At 38.6% G+C, this 17,166-nt stretch overlaps 1 long non-coding RNA gene across 1 annotated transcript in view; it reads left to right on the top strand.

The window, feature by feature from the left end:
• Positions 1–17,016: 17,016 nt before the first annotated feature.
• The window catches only part of LOC112406360 (uncharacterized), a 223,409-nt gene continuing 223,259 nt past the window's right edge, over positions 17,017–17,166 (top strand). The window contains exon 1 of the long non-coding RNA XR_003004542.1: positions 17,017–17,105. This is a non-coding gene — a long non-coding RNA (uncharacterized LOC112406360). The remainder of the gene's footprint in view (positions 17,106–17,166) is intronic.

A 17,166-nucleotide genomic window follows, 5' to 3' on the forward strand; every position in this document is an offset into this window, starting at 1 on the left:
CCAGAGCTGCAGAGGAGCGTAATTTAAGGGGGAATATATATTCAAAATGCCAAAAATACTATCCTCATTATATGCATTGGTTTTTACGGCTGAAGGTGACTTCCTGGAGTGACCAACAGCCCTGGCTTAGGGGTTCAAGGGCCTACTCATTCTAAAAACAGAGGACTTATTTTAAAAAAATGTTTTTCTAGTGGCACTGCTATGAATCCAGTCTTTTACTGCCAAAAAGATAGGTTTTCTGGGGTTAAGTGAGTAACCCCACACATTGAGAGAGCTGAAAAAAAAGCATGTGTGTATGGAGATGGGGGTGCTTAAAAAGGGAACAAGGACAGAAAGTGAAATGTAGTGTGTGGGGGCGGGGGGAAAAGAGAAAGCATAAAACGTATGTTGCGGGAACAAAATGGTTAATAATTCTTCTCTTCCCAACCCTCCCAAGCAGCTGCATCCAGGGGAGGGAAGTTTGCCATGGAAACACAGGAAGTATCAGAGATCTGGGCAACAAGGGAAGCTTTTCTTTTACTATCCAAACTGGAAGTAGCTCTCTTCCTACCAAAATGCCTGGGGCTATACAACACTTCTCTTTGCTGTGGCACAGGATGTAGAGACTGAGTGCTATTTATGGCAGCAGGCAGCCAGAGATAGCAGTTTGTAGAATATACTTGGAGAAAGCAACCTCTGAAAACTAGAGTTGATGAGGAATTTGAATTAGAAGTGAGCTTTGAGTAGTTACAGATAGAGAGATGGCATTAAATAATTGGCATTAAGTCTTGACACGGGAGAGTGGCCACTTAAACCCAGACAGAGTGAGACACAGACACATACAGAAAGGGGCTCAGCATGGGGCAATGGATCTGAAAGAAGAAGGACATGTAAATAGGACCATGGCAGAGATACTCCCCTCAGCCACAACTGGCCAAGGGTTATGAAAAATTTCTTAGTGATGAGGGACTGTAAGTTATCATCAGCCCTACATTGAATTAAATTTACACTAAACTGCAAATAACATTCAGCTTAACTTATTCAAGTGTGAATTGTTTATAGTTCTTTTTCCACAATGGGGTTTGAGTCATTCTCAATGCATTCTTTTTAATTTAGTTTTTAAATGAAATCTGCAGTTAAAGACCTCTCCTGATAATGTTACATCTGATTGCTTCATGGGGAGGATCTAAATAATAAAATTTGGGTACACAGTATGGGCCAACCAGGCCAACAACTCCCCTTACAGAAAGCAGCTAATGGAAGCTAACCCCCACCTGGATATATCATGCTTTACAAACACAGAGGACAAAGGGAAAGGCAAGAGATGAGAGAGACTGACCAGGATATAAAATCAGAGTAGGAAGGGCAGAAAAGAGTGAGCATGTAAAGGGTAGCGTGACTATTGCAACTCAGGAGAGTCTGTAAAGCAATGGATGGATCTGAGAAGAAGGAACTTGCATAAGTTGTATGTATTTTTGCTTTTGGTTGAAGAAAGAGGAAGGAATGTTTGGGTGAGGGAAGAGGGATGGTTATGGTAGTGGGCAGTGTTCTGTCCTGGCTCCAAAGACTGATGGTACAAGCCCCCTGGAGAGAGAAATTAGTAGCAAAAGCAGAAGAAACTGTTTTCCTATGTGACCCAAGTAGAATGGTGGGGGACTTGAATATCGTTTCTCTCAGGCATCCTGAAGGATTGCTGCTACTGTCTCGTTAGAAGACAAGTCTTCTCCTGGGGGAGCACCTATAACTGAAGTGCTGATGAGGCACGGCCCTCAGGTGACTTCTGGAGGCATCTGCCAAGGGCGGGGGCATCTGGATCAGAAGAGGAAGCTAAGGGGGGCATCCATGGTGATGTATCTGTAAGAGCTCATGTGGCACCACTTGAAAACATCTAGTTATAATTAGATCAAAGTTCCTAGGATGCTGCTTAAAAATATGGAGTCAGGTATCAGTGGTACTTTATGTATTTCTATTAATATGCCACTTCTGTACCAGGTTCTAGAAGCATACTATTGTCTCCATTTCAGTAGTTAAGAAACTGAGGCTTTGCAGTTAAGTAATGCATTTACTGTTTTAAAACAAGAAGTGTTAAAGCCAGGATTTAAACCCTGTTTTTCTGCCTCCAGAGCTTACTCATATTGCCACCATGCTGTAGGAGACCCTCTAGGCTCCTCTACCAAGCCAATACAGTCCCGGAAGCTGTTAAAATAAGAACTTTAAAAGGGCAGGTCATGTGCCAGATGTTACACATTGAAACTTGGGAAAATGGCCAGATCAACTAGAAAGGTCAACAGAATCCTGAAAGCAGTGGCTCTGGGTACAGACCAAAATCATCTCTGGTTATGGGAGGAGGAATTCTTAGTCTAAACAAAACTCAAATATGGGTAAGTTTACTAATGGTTGTTCTTATGATCAAGTGTTTAGGCATTATGTGTGTTAAGGGTGGGCACTGGTTCACCAATGGTTGTTATGTTGGTCAAGTTGCTTCACTTGCCTGAAATCCATTTTCCATCTATAAGGCGGAGAATATGAAAGCATCTGTTTTGTAACATTATTGTGAGAATTCACTACAAATAAATACTGTGGCAGATCGTATTTTCCAAAGATGACCACACCAATATACATATCGCAATCCCACATGAATTTCTTAAATGTGACTGACATCCTCTCACTAAAAGTTGAGTTGTATATTCTCTGTTTGAATCTGGGCAGACTTGAGTTCTCTGATCAATAGATGTGGCAGGAGAGATGCTATGTGACTTCCAAGGCTCAGTCATGAGAATGATACAGCTTCCATCTGTTCCCTTTCTTAGGACACTTGCCCTTAGAACTCAGCTGCCATGCTGTGAGGAAGCACAGACTAACTCACATGGAGTGGTCAATGTGGAGCGCAAACAGGGCCCCCAGTAGACAGTCACCACCAAACACCCGACATCAGTAAAGAAGCTTTCAGACAGTTTCAGCTCCTAGCCTTTGAGTTTTCCATCGGCAGCTCCAGACATCAGAGCAGAGACCAGCTGGGCCTATTGAGCCCCCATCCAAATTCCTGACCCACAGTATCAGTGAGCATGACTCGGTACTGTTCTGTGCCGCTGAATTTGGGGGTAATTTGTTATGCATCTGTAGTAACTGGAACAGATTTTGATGCCATGTAAATAATACAAAAGAAAAATAAGATAGCCAGGGAATTTAAGTTAACTCATTTCCTGTTCATTAATTTAATATGCATTGCTAGACCAAGTGGACTCAATCAAGAGTCAATTCTGGAATCTAACAACTTAGTAACCAAATTGTCAGGGAAATACAACCAAAATAGAGAGGCACAGTGATACTTTCTATCTACAGATTAAACATGGTCCCTGGTCCCTTTTAGCCTTTGACAGAGGAAACAAACTTCTGTTTACTGATCTCTAACAAATGTTTTAGCTGAGTGCTCACTGATTTACTTTTAACTAAAGCTCTATTCAGGAATGAGGAAATTCTAATAAGTAGCTCAGGGGTGGCTAACCTTAGCTCTTGTAATAATAATAAAACTTTATATTTATAGATGGTCTTACATGGGGTTTTTACATCCTTAATGTCAAGTGGGGTTTATTAATGCATTTGTATAGGCTTAGCATAGATGTGTACAGTAGCCATAGAATATAATCTGTTTGTGTTTGCTTCTGCTTGCAGCTGTTGAGATATATGAGTTTATGCATATAAAAGAGAAATATGTGTAACTGAGGATGAAACAAAGAAACCAGTGACCCCTTTTGGCACCTATGTACTTGTATTAAGAAACACAGTTCTGGGATCGAACCCAGAGAGGACCTGTAAATTGGCCCTTGCCCAGTTGCTATGTGGATACATGGCAACCATCACCCTTGGAGAAATAAATACCATGGAAGCATTGGGCAGGCATAGAAAGACATTATATAACGGCCGAGGACTCTGACGGTCCAAGATTTTACTCTACTTGCAAGCTAACAGGTTAGCCTGCCGTGGTTTCAAGGATGCTAGTAGAGTTGAGACTGAGCCAGAGGCAAAGGACAGTTATGTTACTCACAGCAGTAGCAGATGCCAGAGAATGAGCATTTTTGCACCAGTTCCCAAGCCCAAGTTCTCATAGGATGTCTTGAAGAGGGCAAACGATACCTGTGAATGCAGTGGGTTTGTTACAGAAGAACAGGGTTTGTTAGGGAACCTGAATCTTGTATAATATGCAGTCAGCATGCTTGACCTTTGCCTCAGGGAGAGACATTTTCTTTATTACACTAACTGGACAGTAAGCATGCCTGCCCTTTGCTTCATGGGAAACAATACCTCTATCTTAAAGGCAGTAAGCAAACCTCATCTTTGCTCTAGAGGAAGATACATGTATATTTCAAGGCTGTTTGCTATATGAATATCCTTGAAAAAATAGTTCAGAACAAAGGGAAGTCAATATCTCTGCAAACAAGATCTGCAGAAATATTGAGATTCAAGGAAAATTGTCTCCCAATAATAACCCCCAGTCTTGAAAGATCCAAAAAAATTGCAAAACAACTTATGGTTTGACCAGTGATTAAAGGTCAATGACATCTATATGCATCAGGGAAAGTAGAGATAAAGGTGCACCATAATTTGGATTTGCTAATTTTTTTCCCCTCTGGACGGTATTTCACGGTGGTCCGCATCACTGGGATAGCAAAGATAACCTTAAAAAATTCAGTTTCCCTTCAGTTCAAATCTGTCTTTTCATACTGGTTTGGGGACTATGTGGCTTTTGACACTCTGAGCATCGTAATTCACAATGACACTGTGAAATAAACAGAGTAGGTGTTTATTCTCTCCAGCTGATGGAAGAGGAAATTAGTCCATGGCTGGTATGAGGGAAGAGAACACAGAGTGACAGGTTGGTAGTGGCAAATGCAGAAAGATAGTAAGAAAAGCTGAGTTCCTGAGACTTGCCTAAAAGAATCAAGGGGCCTTACTGGGGCTCAGCTGCTTTGGGTTATAGAGGATGTTAATCACTCTCTGCTTTCAAATCTATTCTCCACCTTTTCACTGCTATGGTCTGCTAATTGGCTGCATGTTTGTGAAAAAGAAACTAGACAAACTGCTTATTGGCCCAGGGAGATGTCAAGAAAGATTGCTTTTTGCCTGAGCTCTTGCTGGAAACAAAAACAAAATCTCCTTGACAAATTAACATCCAAATTATACCATCTTTGTGGTCTAGAAATCATGATACTGAGAAATTTCATATAAATTATCTCTGGCTAGTGAGTCACCAGGGACCTCTGGAGAAGCAAATACAAAGCCACTCTGAAGGACTACTTTCACAGCCCAGTTTGCAAAGGATTCCAAAAGATTTTGACTCAAGATGAGCTCACAATACAAAATTATGAAATAGGCAGGGTAAGAATTCACCATAAGCAGTAACTTGAGATCATAGAACATTGTGATAGAGAAAATAAAACAATTTTGTTTCAAATAATTAGATGAAAAGGAGAAATAGAACCTATAAGAAAAGAATAAGATAAAATGAAAAATATATAGGAAAAGTTGAAAAAACAATCAAATAGTTGAATTCTGCTGCTGGGCAAGATGGTATAGCCTATTTCTTAGTGATTACAGCTAACACTCTGTACAAAGCACAAAAAACAAGTACCTGAAAACCTGAAAACTTAAAAAAAGCAGACAGATTGGGGAAAGGAGTCAAAATTTGAAGAAGTGACCTATGCAGATGTAAATTTCTGATTTTTTCCTCTTAAGTTCTCCATCTTGTGTTGAGATGGGGCCCCAGTTGAAGATCTGTAGCTGCTTAAATGGTAAGATAAACTATATATTTCTGGCCAGCAGTTCAGAAAAAGGGACACCAGAGAGTGTGTAGGGAATGTCAAAGGAGAGAGCTGAAGAAAGGGACCCCCAAATATGTGTTTGAACTGGAACAAATTCCAGGCTCATGCTGGACCTATGCAAATATGAGGCAGACCCAAAGCAGTATGGCAACAGCTTTGAAAACTGAGCTGATAGTGGAGCCGTTGTCCAGGGACAGTGAGACAGACTTGCATTCTAAACCTAACTGGGTTGATTGCCTGCAAAACAAACAAATACTCCAGGAGTTTAGCAGAACCTAATGTCTTACAACATAACTCATTATGTCCCACATACAATTAAAAATTACACAACATACCAAAAACAAATAAAAAAGGCCCCAGGAAAATGTGACTAATTCTCAAGGGAAAAAGACAATAAAGATAAAACCCCAAGATGACCCAGAGTTTAGAGATCAAAGACTAAATCAGCTATTACTATGCTCCATATCAAGGTAGAAATACTCAATGAATGGAAATATAGAAGTTCTATGCAGGTAAGTAGGAAAATATAAAATAGAACCAAGCAGAAATTTAGAACTGAAGTACAATATCAGAAATTAAAAAAAAAAAATCTGTGGATGGGCTCAGTAGCAGAATGCAGATGACCAAAGAATCAGTGAACTTAAAGATAGATCAGTAATAATTATCCAATCTTAACAACAGAGCAAAAAAAAAAAAAATCACCTAAAATATGAATAGAGGCTTAGGGGTATTGGAGACAATGGCAATATGTGTAACATTTTCGTCATCTGAGTTCCAGAAGGAAAGGAAAGAGATTGGTGCAAAAAAGATACTGAAGAAATAATGACTGAAACCTTCCCAAATTTGAGAGACACAAATTTACAGATTTAAGAAGCTCAGCAAAACCCAAGCAGGGTAAACTCAAAGAAAAATGAGCTCAGATACATCATAATCAAATTGCTGAAAAACGAAAACAGGAAAAAAAAACCCTTTGAAATAACACATTACATAGAGGGAGACAAGAATTCGAATAACCAAAGATTTCTCTTAGGTGATGGAGGTCAGAAGACAGTGGAACTATATGTTTAAAGTGCTGAAGAAAAAAGTACTGTCAGGGCTTCCCTGGTGGCGCAGTGGTTAAGAACCTGCCTGCCAACGCAGGGGACACGGGTTCGAGCCCTGGTCTGGGAAGATCCCACATGCCACAGAGCAGCTGGGCCTGGGTGCCACAGCTGCTGAGCCTGTGCTCTGGAGTCTGCGAGCCACAACTACTGAAGCCCGTGTGCCACAGCTACTGAAGCCTGCGTGCCTAGAGCCTGTGCTCCACAACAAGCGAAGCCACCGCAATGAGAAGCCTGCGCACCGTAACGAAGACCCAATGCAACCAAAAATAAATAATAAATAAATAAATTAATTAAAAAAATACTGTCAATCCAGAATTCTATATTCAGTAAAAATGTATCAGGAAGGAAAACCAAGAGTTTGTTACCAGCAGATCTGCTCTAAAAGAAATACGAACGGAAGTTAATTAGGCTGAGAAAAATGATACTGAAGGGAAACTTGGAACTCCAGGAATGAAAGAAGAACAATAAAAATAGTAAATATCTGGGTAAATTTAAGGCTATCCTCAAGTTCTTTAAATTATGACAGTTGACAGCAAAAATTATAACTGATGGAGTTTTCAATACATATAGATGTAAAGCATTATGACAGCTACACTATAAAAGGGAGAAGGCAAACAGACCTATATGGTTGTAATGTTTCTATATTTTACTTGCAGTGCTAAAATATTAAATCAAAATAGACTAAATAAACTAAAAATTAGATATGCCATTTTGTTTGTAGGGCAGCCATGAAAAATTATGCAAAGGGCTATAGTCCAAACACCGACACAAGTTTAATTGGAATACTAAAAAAATTAAAAAAATAACCAAATAAGTTTTGTGGAATTGTAAAATAGTCATTGAAATAGAAACTCAGAACATGGTTTAATCATCTGGTTAAAGACAACTAAAGAAAAAAATAATAAATTGAAAACTAGATATAAGAAAATTGTCCAAGATACAGCACAGAGAGATAAAGCAATCAGTTTTATTGATAAGGAGAGGCAAATGTCTTTTGAAAGGTTTAAAATTATATGTAAAGTGAAGTAACTGAATAATGTAATCATTCATCCGTCTATTCAGTTTCATCAGTTCACTGTTCATATTTTTAAAAAGATTATAAAATATTTGTTAATGCCTATGAATTTGGACCATCTGCTTGGGATAGGAATTTTCTTTTTATGCACTTGTATATTTGTGTACACCAGAAGGTGATAAAATGACATTGGTGTTTTGGGGTCTGCTCTGAAGTATGAAGAAAACTTGAGTATGGTGTTTTATCCAAGGTGTCCTCATTTTGATGGGCACAAATATCCATTGTTACTAATTCGAGGAAACTGATTCTATAATTTCTGCATCTACCTGCTGTGAATTGCAAAATTCCTTGGCAACACTTTAAATTCATTCAGCAGCTCAAAAAGACATGAGTCACCAGGCAGAATGTGGAGCCCAGCCAAATCTTGGTGGGATCACAGAAAATGCGCTCACCTCTTGCTTTGAGGGAGCTGCCTGCTAGGAAGAGCAGAGGAGCCCCTGGGCAGGACAGCTCCCTGTGGATCTGGAGAGGGAGGCTGAGCTTAAAATGCACTGGAAACAGAATTTGTCAGTGATGAGATACTTGGTGACCTTTAAGAGAATAAGAATTAAAGTTGTCCAATGTTAGCAGGTTACATGGTAGTCAAACAAGAGCAAACCTTGTAATAAGAAATATAACAAATTTACCATTTATCTAGCCAAGCACTGTTCTTGTCTTTAATCCTCTCAACAACCCTGAATGGCAGGCAATATCATCAACATTTTACTGATGAGGAAACTGAGGTTCAGGGAAAGATGAAGTCAAAATTCTGTGACAGAACTTCCCTGGTGGCGCAGTGGTTAAGAATCCGCCTGCCAATGCAGGCCACACAGGTTTGAGCCTGGTCTGGGAAGGTCCCACGTGCCTCGGAGCACTAAGCCCGTGTGCCACAATTACTGAGCCTGCGCTCTAGAGCCCGCGAACCACAACTACTGAACCCACGTGCTACAACTACTGAAGCCCGTGCACCTAGAGCCCGTGCTTCACAGTAAGAGAAGCCGCCGCATTGAGAAGCACGCGCACCGCAAGGAAGAGTAGTCCCTGCTCACTGCAACTAGAGAAAACCCATGTGCAGCAACGAAGACCCAACGCAACCAAAAAAAAAAAAAAAATTATATATATATAAATATATATATACTCAACTGTAAATGATAGAATAAAGAAAAAATTCTGTGACAGATCTGTCTGGCTCCAAGGCCTGTCTATTACAACCTATATAATTCTCAGCATTATTGATGTCAATGGACATCTTAATAGCTAACATTTGTTTTCTATTCAGGTGTTGATAATATGTACATATATGCACACCTATAGGAACCCTTGAATTATATCCATAATGAAAAACATTCTTATTTGAATGAGACATAATGAAATGTGGAGTCCCACCACTGTGTATGTCATAGATTCACTTTGAAGGAGCATCTTTATATTTGAGGCTAGCTTATCTAGTGAAGGGGTCTGTGGTCAGCTTTAGGGAATAGGGTTAGGTTACATTCATTACCCTATCTGTTAGTCAGGCTTTGTGTGTGGTCCTATTGTTAGCTTATTCATCAGAGTTCATTTTACACGTGTGTGCATACACACACACATATATACACTATCACTGTCTCAGGTTCTATGAAGTTAAATAAGTCACTAGACAGCTGAGGTTAATTATCTATTTACCCTAGAGCCTAAGTAAGGACAAGCCAATAGGTGATCATAAACCTATGTCCTTCAGAGAACACCAGGCCCTGCTGAGCTCAGCAGCTGGTGGATCAGTCCTGTGTTTGTGCCTTACGCACAAACACAGAAAAGGGAGATGCCTAAAAGGTGTGTTTCAGGAGATACTAAAAGGCCATCTTTATAATACAACACATTCTATTGGACAAATATTTACTTAACGAGCCCTGTGTGTTAGGTAATGTATCAGGCTCTGGGTGCAACAAAGATGAAGAAATCAAAGGCCATGACTTCTCAGCTCTCCCCATCCAGTCACAAAGAAGGACCAGAAACAAAATAATGGAGCTGTAACCATCAGGGTTGTAGGCTGCACAAGGACCCAGATCAGCACATACTTAATGCTGTGGCGTGAGGTGGGAGGGGAAAACCATGGAAAGCTGTAGGAAGATATTAGAGTTGGATTTAATGTTGAGTTAGAATTCATCAGGGTTACGAGAGCACAGGGCACTGCATAGGGAAGTGTGAGGGCAGAGCAGTGCCAGTGAACTTTGCTCCTGGCCAGTGAGAAGGAGTGTGTGGCTTGAGCTTGGGAGGGTTTGGAGAGGATGGGGTAGAAATGAGGAAGCAGAGGCCGGAAAGGGTCAAAGGCCACATCTCAAGGAATGTGGCTTTGTCCTGTTGGCTACAGTCAGGGTGATGATGAAATTTATTGTTTAAACTGGGACTTTTTTGAGAGTAAAAAGGAGATGCTAAAAATCATTGGAATTTAAAAATTTTGAATATTCATTGATCATCAAATTGATTCTATTAAACTTTCTGAAGAGAAAATTCTTTCTAAAAATATAAAAAAAATTTATCTTGTATATTAAAGCAAAAATTAAAAATCTATATGAACAATAAAAACATGAGCAAAAATTATTCTTGCTATAGCCATATATTTTAATCTGCTTATTTATAACTATCTCTAACACTATGCCATTAGTATTTTTCTTAGAATATATTTTTCAATATAATCTTACTTTTAATGTTTTAATAAAAGAGCAAAAAGCTGCTTAAAGCTCTGTTTTATGGTGTGTAGATTAGAATGTTTGGTAACTCCAGTGAACACTTCTCTTTTCTTAATTGAAAAAATACTCTCCCTTCAGGCACTGAGAAATGTTCAAACAAATTATGCTAAATGGAGGATATTCTCAATTTAATTTTTTTCATATTAAAGTGTGTAAACATCTCTGGCTGTTTTCTTCTTCTATTCATGTACCTTTCTTCAATAATTTTTTTTTTTTTTTGTGGTACGCGGGCCTCTCACTGTTGTGGCATCTCCCGTTGCGGAGCGCAGGCTCCAGACGCGCAGGCTCAGCGGCCATGGCTCACGGGCCCAGCCGCTCCGCAGCATGTGGGATCTTCCCGGACTGGGGCACGAACCCGTGTTCCCTGCATCGGCAGGCAGACTCTCATCCACTACGCCACCAGGGAAGCCCAATAATTTTTTTTTTTATAAAATAAAACTCATCAAATAAGTTGTCTCTGTTTATGATGTTTTAGAATTTTTGCCAAATATAAATGTTGCAAATTATAGGCTTTCTCAATTTCATTCCATTTCAGAACAGAATAAAATTTATCCAATGAAAAATAGTAACTCTACCAAATGACACTCCCTACAAGTAATATATTTTAAAGGACAATTATAGAATTTTAAAAACTGAAACTTATGTACCCTTTTAGCCCTTGTCATTTAATTAATTCAGTTTTTCCTTTACTTTTGGAGGGTAAGTTTCAATGACTTCCTTGTTGTAAGCTTTGTTTTTAGTAATCAAAATTCACTAAAAGTTTCAAAAACTGAAGTTTCTGGACATTTTCTTTATTTCCAACTAATCTTGAACAAAATGCAAACAAAAATTAGAGCACATGTTTATAAAAAAGTTCGATTCCATTGTACACTTAGGTTGACCTAAAACACCCACAACTATTCAAAGGCTCAAACATTTCTACCATTTTCTTTATTTCCAACTAATCTTGAACAAAATGCAAACAAAAATTAGAGCACATGTTTATAAAAAAGTTCGATTCCATTGTACACTTAGGTTGACCTAAAACACCCACAACTATTCAAAGGCTCAAACATTTCTACCATCCAGTTAAATGTAGGCAGCAAAACAAGAAAGTATGTATTGCCATGTGAAAAGTTTTTTGTCTTCAGTACCTGTCATTACAAGTTTTTATGCAGTTAAATCATTTAAACTATGTATATAAGTATACATGTGTAAAATTTGAGAACTACAGTTCTCAAACACTATTGTATTTTAAAGAGTAGGCTATCATAGCTTATTTTGACAAACTTATGAACTATATGTGTACCACAATCCTGAGTTCTGTGTAGTTCCAATCTTTTTTAATATGTTTCTTTAGATCTTTGTTTTAACATGATACTGGGTTCCATCAGTTTCTAATTGTTTTACCACAACAAAAACAAATAATTACTTTTAATATTGAAAATTTTAACTCAATTTACAATAGCATCTGCAAAAATCAGTTGTTTCAACTATGTCTGAATGAGCTACTTTATTTCATAAGTCGATGAAAACAGTTGAACCACTTTGGAATTAACTGATTTTTCTGTTTGAAGCTGAAGACTCTGATGCAAAACTTGTACTATTGAACTATTTGAGGTTTTCCTTCCAATGGAGATAGCACATTGACAGCTATCACTTTATTTTTATACTTGCACAAGGAAACTTGGAATAAAAAGTGAACAATATTAATTTAGAAGAGCCACTGTGATCTAAATGAAAAGTGATGCTTTACAGTGTGTTATGGAAACTCACCTTCTATGGCTGCACGTATTCAATCACCATGTTTGGGAAAAATCTTCTATTAACTTTGGGGAGAGTTGCTAATGTTCACTCAGAAGTTTTGTGTCTTCTGGTTTATATGTGGGCAGTGATACCAGTAGTTTACACATGGATGGTAATTCTCAACAAACATTTGGTGTGAGTTACTTTTTAATCATCAACTTTCTTAAGAAATGGAAATTTAGTCTTAATTTTTCATTAAGCTTGAATTTTCTTTTTTTAGCTATTGCCACCGAAAAGGTTTATTGCAAAATAGAAATACATTAACAAACAATAAAATATATAGTTCTGTGTTACACAATAAATGACAAACTTTTGTAGTAAGAATATTTAGACTATTCTCTATTTGCTCAGTCTATTTCTTGCACATATTTTCATTTTTATTTAACTTATTTTCATGTTTCCCACTTGACTAGCCAACTGTTAGCCCGGTGACTTCCTATACCTTGAAGGCAGTGCTCCTGAACTAGAAGGAGTTAACTGACTCCCAAATATATCAAAGTGCAGTTCAATTTATGAATGAATTATGAATGAATAGCCCCATATGCTGTCCTTGGAAGGGAGATATAACTTAAGTTGGATCTTGACGGGATTGGGAAAGGCAAGTTGGATTGTCACTGGTTATCTTTCAGATTTAACCAAATGTCAGAGTAAATCTATTCATTGCACATGCTTCTCACGTAGTACTATAAGAGTCTCTAGAAGTATAAAGTAGAGGTCCATTAAACACATTATGGCTTATTTTAATACAAATATTAAGATCATTTTGGCAAAAAGTTAAAATCCAAGACAAGTGCTAAACATGATGGGATGCTAAGCAAGAGGCAGAAATCAAGACTGTCTTCAGCCAATGGAAACATAGTTTCTCTAGCCAGAGAGTACTGCTACTCCCTTAAGCAAGGAAATTCTATAATTAGATTTGTGCTTTATAGGATAAATTTGGAATTCAGGCAATGAGCAATATAATTATGGTAGAAAGAATTTATAAAATATAATTTCAGAGAATTTTGGCAATAGTAAACAATTATCTGCTTCTAAATACTTTACTATAGTTTATTGTGTGGTCAGTGTCACCTAGAAACTAGAGAATAGGATTCAACAGAAATGTAACCTAGACAGGAAAGTTTTAACAGGGATTCAAGGTGAGGTGGCAATAGAGTATGCAGCAGTCTTACAGAAGTCAGAAAAAAAAGATCTCTGGGCTTCCCTGGTGGCGCAGTGGTTGAGAGTCCGCCTGCCGATGCAGGGGACACGGGTTCGTGCCCCAGTCTGGGAGGATCCCACATGCCGCGGAGCGGCTGGGCCCGTGAGCCGTGGCCGCTGGGCCTGCGCGCCCGGAGCCTGTGCTTCGCGGCGGGAGAGGCCACAACAGTGAGAGGCCGGCGTACCGCAAAAAAAAAAAAAAAAAAAAAAAAGATCTCTGTCAGAGATTGCTAGTTGATCCCCGATAACCACCACCCTCTTCCTCTGTAATAGAATTCCTGGTTTTCAGCTACAATGTGTCTTCTCAACCTCTCTTGCAACTAGATAATGTCATATATCTAACCTCTGGCTAATACATGTCACCAGGAGTGCAGTATACTTCCCGGAAGTATTTTGAACGGGAGGGTAAATGCCCCCTCCCATCCTCTTTCCCACTGGGATGCAGAGATGATCGCAGAGCTCAGGTAGCCAACCTGGATCGTGAGTAGGGGAAGTTGGGTGCTAAGAATGGCAGAGCATCAAGAGAAAAAACATCAAAAGAGTTTGGGTCCTTGCATTCTGTGGCCATCATGGTGACCCTGGAAAGCTTCCTCCCGAATCTGTTTCACATGAGAAGGAAATGAAATTCTGGCTGTGTCATAGGTAGTGTTTAAGCCATTATCATTTTGGGCTGTCCTTTACATCTGCTGAACTTAATTAACGGGCACAAGGAGATCACATAATGTTCACTTAAGAAAAGTATTATATGACTTTTTAAATTTGATCTTTATAAAACTTTTAGGCAAGTAGGGCAGGTGAACCTCCTCTTACCAGAGAGAAAACTGATGTTCATACATGATAATTTGCTTAGGGTCACATAGCTAGATAGGAATAGGTCCAATATGTAATTGGAGGCCACTTACTTCAAATTCAGTTGCCTTGTTAAGTGTGGAGTTGACACAACACTGATAAGAAAGAGAGGAGATTTGTAAGTGGGGGAGACCATGAAATATTAATTTTATCTAGGACTAGTGTAAAAGAGGGGCAACATATCAAATATATAAAAGTTAAAAAATGATATAGTTAACATCTTAACTGCTTAATAAATACTGAATAAAAATGTCTTTGTTCGTATTGTCATGACTTATTTCAATCCTTTGAGATCCTAAAGCAGAGCATCCTGTCAGGTCAATGTAGGCAAGTGGGTAACTTATCATTTAAAATTCTTGAGACTGATAAACTTCATGTTCTTGGACAGTTTTGTTTTTAGGTGATCTTTTATTAATATGTACCTGTTAGAGTAGCAGTAACATTAATTTTTTACCTTGAGAGATTAAAAATGGGTGAGAGGATATGAATCATCTATCTGTACCAACATCAAACCTCAGCTGTGCTAATACATGTTAATCTAATGGTAGGCTGGAAGATCTAAAAATCCAGTACATTATGGGTTGGAAGAAATTTTAGTGATCTCTTTTATAGGCTCCAGTAACCTGAAAATATGCTCTGGTTTATATTTACATATCATTTTAAAACCAATTTGATTGAATTATGGAGCTAATTCTCTACAACATGAAGGCAGTTATTTTCATTGCCAGTAAAATTTACTTTGAAGAATCTGTAAGTTCAAACTGAAAGGTTTGTTCAGAGGCAACGTTCTCATCAACTCTAAGATAATACATGTTTTTAATGTTCTGGAAGCCAAAAGGTGGAAAGGGACAAGAAGAGATCTAATGTTAGTCCTCTCAGTATTTTATGGAATATTCCACGGTTTCTTCAAGGTCCCCTCAACATGCAGTTTCAAAATGTGGTAACTGTGTAAACTCAACAATCAGTGGCCTAGAAAATACTCATTTTACTCAGTTAATCAGTCCAGACACTCTTGGGATGGCAGGTCATGAATCGATCTTCTAGGATTCTGTCAGTGATTAACCATGCCAGCAGATCATGCAAACCCACTGAGAATTGAAGGAGAGAAGAGAAAATAAAAAGTTTCTAACCTTGCAAAATAACTATGTTGTATCATCTATCTTAAAATTATGTTTAATATGTTATATGTTTATATTTACTATGTTAATCGTTATGTATTGTAACAAAATTTTCAACATGTTGGAAAGAATATTTAAGTGGGTTGTACCATTATTTCTCTTTAGAAATATATCATGCTGAATATGTCCCTTACGCTTTATAAAACCGTCACATGTCCATGATATAAGGTAGTTCTGAAAGAATTAAAAGCTCCTCCAGAGAAGTCCAGTGGCTATAGTTAATTATTAGCAAGCTCTTTTATCAGATGCTTTTTTAACATTTAGAAAAATCACTCCTCCTATCTTCCTGTGATCAAAAGCCATAAAGGTTTGATGCCTCCAAATGCTGATGGTGGCCTGTGGGGAAATACAGTGCCAGGACTTGCAATTTTATCATGTATTTTTGATGTATGCTCAAAGGTTACATTGTGAGCTTTAACGTCTGTTAGTATTTGCAACACAGGGGACTGCTAAGTCACCACCATTACCTAATTCTACGTTTTCCTTCTGTTATAAACAACTCTGAGAACATAATGTTTCACTGCTGTTGGCGGAGGAAGTTACTGCTAGCCCTTTGCTGACATTTTCCAATGATAGCAATGAATGACAACATCAGAAATAGGCTATTTTAAAATTTTAGAGCAAAATGTTGAAATGATCCTCAGACACTAAAACTTGTACATGAAGTGGTTTGAGGAAGCTAATTCCCAGAGGAGAAAAACTCTGAACTTATAATAGAGATGTGGAATTGGTCACTTTCTAGCTGAAGCCATTGGACCCAGTCAGTAACTTTATTGGAAATATCACAGATATTCAAGGTTTACTTGTGTTCTCTGGAAACCTTCAAGTCTTTGAGCATCTGTGGAGCACCTGCTTCTCTTAGAGCAGAGGGTGTGCACACACAGGACTGTTATGATGCTCTTTGTCACTCAATGAGGGCCTTCTGGAGATGTGTCTGGTTACTTGGCTGTGCCCAAAATGTGGCTGAAGTGCCTTGACCCTTGGCCCTGATGAAGCTAAGAGGACTCTAGTGGCATGGTCAGGGATAGTCTCAGCCTTCATTCTAAAACAACATGATGGCATCTGGGACCATCTTGGGGGTGGGGGGAGGATGGTGCTTTGAAAGAGCGCTGGCTTACTTAGGAGGAAAGAAAGTCCCAGTTTGAGTGTTTTTTTCTGTGAAGTTGAGGGGGAGCAGCAATTTCTGTTCTCTGCCTTTTCTTCTCTTGCGACATGATACACATATGTTTGTTCAAACAGTTACAAAATTAGCATGAAGAGTTCTAATAGGGGGGCTTTCTTGCCTGTCTTCTTTACTGCCTCCCCTCACAAAAAGCAGAGCAAACAGCTAGATAGGTAATTGTAGGCTGTTGGAAGATTCGAGGCAATTGTGTGCTGTGATAGTGTGCTGTGGTCCTAACAAGGCAGAGGTGAGAGGGACGGGGAATCGGGTGGTGACATGGGGATTGCTTTGAGGTCTTCTCCAAATAG

Source organism: Neophocaena asiaeorientalis, unplaced genomic scaffold, assembly GCF_003031525.2.
Source record: "Neophocaena asiaeorientalis asiaeorientalis breed wild unplaced genomic scaffold, Neophocaena_asiaeorientalis_V1.1 scaffold188, whole genome shotgun sequence".
In the NCBI taxonomy this organism is placed as follows: domain Eukaryota; kingdom Metazoa; phylum Chordata; class Mammalia; order Artiodactyla; family Phocoenidae; genus Neophocaena; species Neophocaena asiaeorientalis.